Source organism: Oryzias latipes, chromosome 24 (assembly GCF_053564925.1).
Source record: "Oryzias latipes strain Hd-rR chromosome 24, Olatipes_Hd-rR_3.1".
Taxonomy (NCBI): Eukaryota; Metazoa; Chordata; class Actinopteri; order Beloniformes; family Adrianichthyidae; genus Oryzias; species Oryzias latipes.
Window position 1 is genome coordinate 13,935,604 of NC_136260.1, and position 11,265 is coordinate 13,946,868.

The following is an 11,265-nucleotide window of genomic DNA, read 5'->3' on the forward strand; positions in this document are numbered from 1 at the left end:
TATGCAAACTGTAACGATTGCCTCAGGCAAAGTACCAGAAAATGTAAAGGCATTGCAAAAATGGAGCTCCTTACAATAATGACGCCTCGAGCACATTCAAGTCTCAAAGAGTTTAGAAGACGGTTTCGTCTGTTTAGGATCCTGTGGTTGATCAGGCAGGGAAACAGATTAGAGCCTGTAAAAAGAGTCGAAAACCTGTTTTATGTAGAGCTATTAAATGTGAGATATGTGGTGAATTTTACAGCTCACAGACAAGTCAGAGACTTCAGTCACTATTCCTGAGAAAAAGAGCATTGGTTCTTTTTGGTCTTTCTGTCCATCCCAGTCTTGGTATTCTTCATGCCATCAGACTGTGGAATATTGCTTGGTCATAATGTTAAATATTAAAGCTTTAACACCGGAGCTGTCGCTGGAGAGGTCTAAATAACATACACTGTTGACATCCCGTAGATTTTTTGACTCCTTACTCGTCCTGTCCAACAGCTGAGCAAACAGATCAGAGCTGAAGGCTTCTTGTGTTGGACAGATTTGACTAACAATGGGGATTATGAATCTTCCAGCACACAAGGTGTATATTTGAATAAAAAATAGATTGGTCACATTGTCATTCTGCTGCTAATCTTCTAAACCACAGTAGCAAAAGAGCACACGTCATTCCAGATTCATCAGACTTTCACTGGCTTAAAATTCATGAGAATCCAGTGATCTTACGTTAGAGTCCTGCACAGTCAGCCTGCTCATTTTATTAATGACATCTTACATTTCCACAAACTAGGAATGCACCGACATACAGTAATTCTTTCCGAACAACCAACATTTCCCCTCCAACTGTGGCCGATAGATGACATTTGCTGATACCGATGCTCAAGTGTCTACATAACACAAAGATAAGATTTCCTGTTTGTTTCTCCATTAGAAATGCACATCTTTTCTTTTACTGCACAAATTATTGTACTTTACATTTTCTACATACAGAAAGGGATCTCATAGGAACAAGTATCTCTATAAAGCTTTGACAGTATATTTGAAAACATTCAGAGCATTTATTGACTATTGGACACAACAGTAAACCATAGGCCTTCCGTTGGCATGGATCTATGAGGAACAACATGTTTCCCTATTGAAAATAGCATTTATTTATTATTAATCTAACATTCATCAATAAGCATGTGAACATTCAGAAAAAGGCCTCCTGGAAATGTTGTCAGGGAACAAAATGCTAGTTGCTGAACCTGTTTTATTACTTTCCGATGTATTTCTGCAGATTTGATTTTAAAATTCAAACTGCGTTCTTCAGTTTTTGCACTCGCTCGTTGGAGCAAAGAAAGTTAACATTTTATCGTAGAAGACAATCTACAGACAACTGGTGATCGGGCTTCTTTCCGCATTTTAACACAGAACTGTTCCCTTTGTGCTTTCAGTCTAAATGCATGAAACCCGTGCACTTTTGCATGAGGAAATCTGAATGTGTGGACGTGAGAAAAATGCAGAATCACTTTTGAATGTATTTTGAAATTTACCATTTAATTTGTTCTTACCATGTTTTCCTTGCAAAGAAACGTAACTTTTGTAAACTTTGTTATTATTAATATTCTTCTTCTTATTATTATTAATATTATTGTTGTAGCTATAACCAGAAACATGTAGTACATGTGAAAAAAATGACATTTAGGACTAAAGTTTAACAGGGCTTTTTCAGCACTTCCTTCCAAATGCCATCTTGACTTTTCCAGTCTAGCAGCCTTATGTCTTTGTGTTAAACATGTGTGCATTTCACTTCCTTTCAGTCTTCCGTCCAAAGCAAATCTAATCACCTTTCCATGGTAAAATCTGACTTTGAAGCTAACAATTATCAAATTAAACAAAAACTAAAAACATCAGCGTTCAAAATTGTTCAAAACTGTTGATTACAAGATAATGAATAAACAAATAAAGATTGTTAAACTAACAAACTACAAAGTCAGACTCCTGTGTTTTCATGTCAAGTGATTCATTAAAGCCTTTGTCTCAACTACCCTTACGGGTGGATTCGGGCTGTCTGCGGATGAAAAAGGAGCAAATCCGAACAAGGTGTGCAGATGACCCCTGTAAAATATCTAGGTTGTAGACCACTCGGCGAGCTCATGGAGCGAAAATGTTCATGCATTTGTTTTCTATGGCCAGGCTGCGAGCGACAGGTAGAAACACTTCTCCAACATGCAATGGTACGTAAGGGTGAAGTAGGCGAAACGCCGTCATGTTGTATAAATTTTTCATTGTTTAACTCCATCAACATGAATCCTGTGGACCATGTTAGTGTTGTTTACGTAAAAAGTGTGCACGGCCAGATTGATATTTAAAAAATGTGTTTGGGTGGACATCCTACGGACGTCCTTTGGGTACTTAGGTATCACGTCTACACCCCATTCCTGCAGCATCAGTAAGGAGCCAGTGTACACACTTTACTAATGACTAGAGTGTAGCATTAGGGCATAGTACAACATCATCACCCGTACGTCACTTACATTTACCAATATTTTACGATACACGTATCACACACACGACAGCGGTACATTCCGTTTTATATGACGTCTCTTAAAGATGCAGCCCCCCCCCCTCTACAACCCCGGACACCCAAAAATCTGCAGTGTGTGACTAAGGCTTTAAGAGTTTACTTGAGTTTATTATTAGTACGGGTCGGGGTCTCCGCTGAGGCAATCAGTGGTTGCCTCGGCCGGTTGGCCTCCTCGATCCCGTCGAGGCCTGACCAGAGCTCTTCTAGGGCCGGCGTCTGGGGGTGGGGGCCTGGGCTTGCTCCGGGGGGGGGCGACGCTTTCTGGCTCCTCTCTCTCTGTGTGGGGCGGGTGGTGCCGGGCCTGGGGTGTCGGCGCCTCGGGGGGTGGGCCCCTGGGCTGGGTGGCCCTGGCCCCTTTGCTGGGGGTGGGCTGGGGGACGGCTGTTTGACCACCGGGGGACAGTTTACCAGCTGTCCCCAACTTACCCCCATCCTTATATAACCTCATATTAGGGTGAGGGGGTGGGGGGTCTAGCCTGCGATGCGCCTTGGGGGGGGGCTACTTGGGAGTGGCCCCCCTCCTATGGTTGCCGTATGGAGTGGGCCCCCCCTCTTTCGGTTTTATTTGCACCTTAGACATGTAGGGTCCTTGGTAGGGGGGGTGCTTGGACATCACTGCAAGCAAGCAGCAGATGTCCTCCTGGCACCCTACCCGCCAATTTTAACCGCACCTTAGACATTTAGGGCCCCTTGGTGTGGAGGGTGAGGGGACATCACTGTGAGTAATCAGGAGATGTCCCCTTAGTGCCCTACTCGCCAATTTTAACTGCACCCCCCTTAGTAAACACACCCCTCCCCCTTCAATACATACATTCAAACATAAACACACACACATTCACACACACACCCTCTCAAACACACATACACGCACACACATTTTACAAGGAAGGTGGGACCTGGGTCCATCTGTCCCCTACCCCTTCCCTGGTGGGGGGTGTGGGCCCCTTGGCGATGGCGGCCGTGTCCCTTGGGTGCTGGCTCCCTGGGCCTGGCGGTGCTCTCTCTGCGCGGTGGGGGGGTTCATATTACACCAGAGCCGGGGGTGTTCGTGTCCCTGGGGGGTGGGTCCTGGTCCTTGCCCCTGGGCGCTGGGCCCCGCCAAACTTCCAACATGGCCGAGCCTGGTCGGGCCATATTTATAACACCCCTTGTGGGCCGCCCTTTTTTCCCCGGGGTTCCCCCCTCCTGGGCGGGGGCGGCGGGCCCCTGCCTTGCTCCTACCTGGACCAACCGTGGGCCGGGTGGGTGGCTGCCTGGAGTGCGGAGCGGGTCTCCCTTGGGGGGTCCTGGCTCGTACCTGGGGTCGGGGCGGGGGGATGCCCGGAACTCCTGGGTGGTGGTGGGGTGCTCGTCTGGGGCTGTGGGCGTCCCTCTCCGGTGGGGCCCTGCGTTGGGCTCTTCCGGCGCGGCGGGGGGCTGCTTTCCTGGCTGGGCTGGGGCGGCGCTCTCTTTCCCTCTGCGCCTCCCTGCTCTCTGGCTCTGGGGGCCTCGCGGCGGTCCTGCTGGCCCTGGCCTGGGTGGCGGTCTTGGTCGCCCGGGGGGCGGTTGTTCCCTGCCTGTTCCCGTGTGGCGTTGGGGGAATTCCGGCTGCCGCTGCTGCTGCGGCGGGGGTGTGGGTGTGGGGGTGGCTGGGCGCTCCTCCTCCTTCTTTTCACATTCCACCATCCATTTTAGAAGAACATAAACACTCACCTGAGCACAGGTGTTGGCTCACCTTTGCACTAATAGGTTGCATGATTGAATGAATGAAAGATTTCACACTAGTTGGTTTAAAGGCATAGGTATGCGTTCGTGAACACTATCTGTTTTGTGTGCATGTTGACATGTGGACATTTTTGCGGCTAGCAGGTGTGTTGATAATATTTGAGTGTGTGTGAACAGGCCCCGCCCTTTTTGTACTACATTTGAACCGTACCGTAACGATAAACAACCAGTCTGTCTGCTCTATGCTGCTTCATGGTCTTACCCCCTTTCCCCTCCGATTATCACCCTCCTACCCCCCCCTCTCTCTAACGTCCCTCTCTCTTCTTCCCCTCTTTCCTTTTCCGTCCGGTCCAACACCAAAGATTTTCAAACATGATTGAAATTAATAAAGTTTGGCCTCAATTACAAAAGGGGTTTATTCAGACATACCTTTGGTTTGTCTGAAGATGAATAACCCCTCTTGTTAAAATAAAATATGTCCAACACAAGAGGCCCTCAGCTCTCATCTGTTTGCCTGTTGGACAGGACAAGTTAAAAAAACAAAAACAAAAAAAAACAAAGAGTTTACTTGAAATATTTGTTGATTGATTTCATTTTTCGAAGGAATGGCTAATCTAGGTAGAAGCTGGATCCTATCTGTTCTACTGGTGACGCTGCTTATTTGGGAAACAAAGAACTCCACTGACTTGCCAGATCTGGTTTCACAGGTAAGCCAATTTTTCACTTCATTGAACAAAAAAAGTGTAAATCAATGTCTGTTTGTTTTACACATACCACGTCTTTTGTTCCAGGAAGCCGACCAAGAACAGATTCCCCCTCACAGGAGGAAGAGGAGCGACGGTGAGTTGGACATTTAGCTTCTTGTAAAAAACGGCAAAGTATTGACCTAAAAAACAAAAAAACATAATTCCGTGTTTACTTATTTTTGCCTTGACAACACATTTGTGCAAAGAAGTGTTACTGCAGATTCCCTAACCTTTAGATAACTGTTAAAATCCCACTCTGACTTTATTCTAATATTTTTTTTAAGTCTTTCCAGTGGTCTTTCAATTATGGTTATGCAGTTTTTAGACTAAATTAAAAAACCTCTGTCGTTTTTTGCAGAGTGGAAATAGTACATTCTAATTTGCCTCTTAGTTCTGGGTGGGACTGTTGGCGCAGACTAAGCCCACCCATACTACCCATCATCCATCTCTTCCTCTAGCTTCCAGCCCCTCACAACCCCAAGCTTACATCAGTGGAGCAACAAAAAAGGCGAGCAATATCAGAGCTATCAAGCTGCACAGCTTTTAGCCAGATACCAGATTTGAAAGATTTTAAAGGATATATTTGTCTAAAAGTGGATGCATCAGAATGGAGCAAAGCAGAGAGCTTGTGGCCCACCGATTGTAGAACCTACATCACTGCTGCAAGCCTTTTCTAAAGGCATTGTTCATTCACAACAATTTGAATAAAGAAATCCTCAGAAACACAGTTTTAAGCTTAAAATTCTTTATATATGTGCTCCATCATGACAGGAATGTCACAAGAACACGTTAAAAACAACCAAAACACAGTTTTAATTGGGTCTGTAAAGGAGAAGTAGATAATGGTTTTGCAGAAAAATTGGATCATTTTTCTTGGTAGAGAATTTGGTGTCATTCTGCAGCAGCAAAGAACTGTGGGAAAAGTTGACAGAACTTCTGGTGTGGGGTGTAACTGAGCTGAGAAAGTTTGACATTGCTTGCAGGCCCTTTTTGAAAATTCTCAGGTGTAGATGACAGATGTAATAGAGCAGAAACTCCTGACTGTAAAGCAGAATCATGGTTTGTGTCTATCCTGATGGGGATAGACACCAAACCACTTCCTGGTTTGAGATGATGTGAGGCAGATTTGAAGCTGTTTTGCATTTCTTTGTTGCCAAACAAGTCAAACAAGACTTTCAAAGTGCACAATAAAACTACGGGTACATGCTTTGGTAGATTTATTTGGTATATAAATGTAACACATAGGTGAAGCTGTTTAAAATTTGAGCTTCTTGCTTGAAAGAAACCTATTATATCTTTGCCAAATCTTAAAATATATCCGTACTTTCCTTTTTTGGCATCTTTTAGCATGTTGATCTATAAATGGACCTATTAAGGAGTAGAGCCAGAACTTAATCTTGTGTTTAATGTACTTTTTAACAGTTCCAGTTTATGAATACCGTTTGGACATTAAGCTCATCCTAAATGACCTAACACAGCTAAGAAGCACTTTTGGAAACCTCACTTTGCCTCTTCAAATCCACTCCAATGAGAAAATCATAGACGCTGACGTTACCACAGGCAAGAGGAAACATTTTAATTTCTTAAAGTCTGAAACTTTAGACATAATACAAAAAGAACTGCAACATTAAAAAATGTTTTTTTTCTATTTATGTGCAGTTTGTTCTCCCAGCAATGATGGCTATGAGTGCAGATGTGAGCATTACTACCTGTGGCCATGTGACAAGTGCGCCACCTACGGGAAATGCAATGAAGGAGACACATGTGGATGCATTAAAACTGTTCCCACAGATGGACAGTTCTGTCAATCAGAGCTCAATAGTAAGTATTATAGTCTGTCAGAAAAACTGAGCAAAACTTCTGCCAGTCTCTGTATCAACACAGTAAGAAGTTTGAAACAGTTCTATCTTTCTGAGGACAAACTCAGAGTTGAATCAAGACAAACTTTATTCCTGTTCTAATCGTTTTTTCAGATTTCACTGATTGTCTTCCTACAACACATTTACCACCTACAACCCATTTATCACCTACAACATATTTACCACCTACTACACGTAAGTTTGATCACAACACGTCACTGTGGCTAAATCAAATGGTTTTTTTGTCAGTTACATTTTTAAAACCAATAATCCTTTTATGGTAGTATTAACAGTTAGACAGTTTTTAAAGATTTAGCAATTCCTCTATAACACTGGACTTTACTATCAGTCTATATGTTTACCCTCAGTTTAAACTAACTACAAATTTTACACAAAAGAGGACAACTCAGGAAGAGACAACTCAAACCCAACAATTTTTATGTATTATTGATTTCTAGAATCTGGGTCAGTGTCTAGAGAAATGATTACAAATACTCAAGATGTGTGATAACTATGACAGCTCAATGAATAACAATAGACTACTTCATTCTTTTAAAGCAATAAAAGTGAACAAAGTCATAAACTACTGTTTGTTTCTAACTTGTTTCTTTCAAATGTCTTTCAGCAAATCCTCCACCTGCTTATAAATATGTCCTTTCTGTTGAGATGAACATCACAGATTTGACAACAGTCAACATGTTGAGGAGCATTCTGAGAAACATCTCCTACCCACTCAGTATCAAGAGAAACACACAGATCAATCAGTCCAATATCACTACAGGTAAAGTAAATTAAAAGCCTATGTGATCATTTAAGGCAAAAAGAAAGTATGTGTACTAATAAAAAAAAACAAAAGTAACATCAAAAGATGAAATCTGCCAAATAGGTTTTTACATAGAATGTGTTATTAACAGGACACAATCATTAAATGTAGAAATATACTGTATTCCCATCAACAAGTTTAGTGTAGAGAAAAAGTGTGAAATCAAATCTTGAAATTGTCGTCTTTCATAATTGTCTGCAGTTTGCACTCCAATCAATAATGGTCACCAGTGCATTTGTGAGGACCAGTATCGGTGGTCATGTGACCAGTGTCTGATGTATGGAGCATGTGACCAGATCTCTGCAGGCTCATGTGGATGCATCAACGCCATTCCTTCTGACAGAAACTTCTGCCAGTCTCTGTATCAACACAGTAAGAAGTTTGAAACAGTTCTATCTTTCTGTGGACAAACATAGAGTCAAAACAAGACAAACTTTATTCCTGTTCCTATTGTTTTTTCAGATTTCACTGATTGTCTTCCTACAACACATTTACCACCTACAACCCATTTATCACCTACAACATATTTACCACCTACTACACGTAAGTTTGATCACAACACGTCACTGTGGCTAAATCAAATGGTTTTTTTGTCAGTTACATTTTTAAAACCAATAATCCTTTTATGGTAGTATTAACAGTTAGACAGTTTTTAAAGATTTAGCAATTCCTCTATAACACTGGACTTTACTATCTGTCTATATGTTTACCCTCAGTTTAAACTAACTACAGATTTTACACAAAAGAGGACAACTCAGGATGAGACAACTCAAACCCAACAATTTTTATGTATTATTGATTTCTAGAATCTGGGTCAGTGTCTAGAGAAATGATTACAAATACTCAAGATGTGTGATAACTATAACAGCTCAATGATTAATAATAGACTACTTCATTCTTTTAAAGCAATAAAAGTGAACAAAGTCATAAACTACTGTTTGTTTCTAACTTGTTTCTTTCAAATGTCTTTCAGCAAATCCTCCACCTGCTTATAAATATGTCCTTTCTGTTGAGATGAACATCACAGAGTTGATAATAGTCAACATGTTGAGGAGCATTCTGAGAAACATCTCCTACCCACTTAGTATCAAGAGAAACACACAGATCAATCAGTCCAATATCACTACAGGTAAAGCAAATTAAAAGCCTATGTGATCATTTAAGGCAAAAAGATAGTATGTGTACTAATAAAAAAAAAACAAGAGTAACATCAAAAGATGAAATCTGCCAAATAGGTTTTTACATAGAATGTGTTATTAACACGACACAATCATTAAATGTAGAAATATACTGTATTCCCATCAACAAGTTCTAGTGTAGAGAAAAAGTGTGAAATCAAATCTTGAAATTGTTGTCTTTCATAATTGTCTGCAGTTTGCACTCCAATCAATAATGGTCACCAGTGCATTTGTGAGGACCAGTATCGGTGGTCATGTGACCAGTGTCTGATGTATGGAGCATGTGACCAGATCTTTGCAGGCTCATGTGGATGCATCAACACCATTCCTTCTGACAGAAACTTCTGCCAGTCTCTGTATCAACACAGTAAGAAGTTTGAAACAGTTCTATCTTTCTGTGGACAAACACAGAGTCAAATCAAGACAAACTTTATTCCTGTTCCTATTGTTTTTTCAGATTTCACTGATTGTCTTCCTACAACACATTTACCACCTACAACACATTTATCCCCTACAACATATTTACCACCTACTACACGTAAGTTTGATCACAACACGTCACTGTGGCTAAATCAAATGGTTTTTTTGTCAGTTACATTTTTAAAACCAATAATCCTTTTATGGTAGTATTAACAGTTAGACAGTTTTTAAAGATTTAGCAATTCCTCTATAACACTGGACTTTACTATCTGTCTATATGTTTACCCTCAGTTTAAACTAACTACAAATTTTACACAAAAGAGGACAACTCAGGATGAGACAACTCAAACCCAACAATTTTTATGTATTATTGATTTCTAGAATCTGGGTCAGTGTCTAGAGAAATGATTACAAATACTCAAGATGTATGATAACTATGACAGCTCAATGAATAACAATAGACTACTTGATTCTTTTAAAGCAATAAAAGTGAACAAAGTCATAAACTACTGTTTGTTTCTAACTTGTTTCTTTCAAATGTCTTTCAGCAAATCCTCCACCTGCTTATAAATATGTCCTTTCTGTTGAGATGAACATCACAGATTTGACAACAGTCAACATGTTGAGGAGCATTCTGAGAAACATCTCCTACCCACTCAGTATCAAGAGAAACACACAGATCAATCAGTCCAATATCACTACAGGTAAAGCAAATTAAAAGTCTATGTGATCATTTAAGGCAAAAAGATAGTATGTGTACTAATAAAAAAAAACAAGAGTAACATCAAAAGATGAAATCTGCCAAATAGGTTTTTACATAGAATGTGTTATTAACACGACACAATCATTAAATGTAGAAATATACTGTATTCCCATCAACAAGTTTAGTGTAGAGAAAAAGTGTGAAAGCAAATCTTGAAATTGTCGTCTTTCATAATTGTCTGCAGTTTGCACTCCAATCAATAATGGTCACCAGTGCATTTGTGAGGACCAGTATCGGTGGTCATGTGACCAGTGTCTGATGTATGGAGCATGTGACCAGATCTTTGCAGGCTCATGTGGATGCATCAACACCATTCCTTCTGACAGAAACTTCTGCCAGTCTCTGTATCAACACAGTAAGAAGTTTGAAACAGTTCTATCTTTCTGTGGACAAACACAGAGTCAAATCAAGACAAACTTTATTCCTGTTCCTATTGTTTTTTCAGATTTCACTGATTGTCTTCCTACAACACATTTACCACCTACAACACATTTATCACCTACAACATATTTACCACCTACTACACGTAAGTTTGATCACAACACGTCACTGTGGCTAAATCAAATGGTTTTTTTGTCAGTTACATTTTTAAAACCAATAATCCTTTTATGGTAGTATTAACAGTTAGACAGTTTTTAAAGATTTAGCAATTCCTCTATAACACTGGACTTTACTATCTGTCTATATGTTTACCCTCAGTTTAAACTAACTACAAATTTTACACAAAAGAGGACAACTCAGGATGAGACAACTCAAATCCAACAATTTTTATGTATTATTGATTTCTAGAATCTGGGTCAGTGTCTAGAGAAATGATTACAAATACTCAAGATGTGTGATAACTATAACAGCTCAATGAATAACAATAGACTACTTCATTCTTTTAAAGCAATAAAAGTGAACAAAGTCATAAACTACTGTTTGTTTCTAACTTGTTTCTTTCAAATGTCTTTCAGCAAATCCTCCACCTGCTTATAAATATGTCCTTTCTGTTGAGATGAACATCACAGAGTTGACAACAGTCAACATGTTGAGGAGCATTCTGAGAAACATCTCCTACCCACTCAGTATCAAGCGAAACACACAGATCAATCAGTCCAATATCACTACAGGTAAAGCAAATTAAAAGCCTATGTGATCATTTAAGGCAAAAAGAAAGTATGTGTACTAATAAAAATAAACAAGAGTAACATGAAAAGATGAATTCTGCCGAATAGG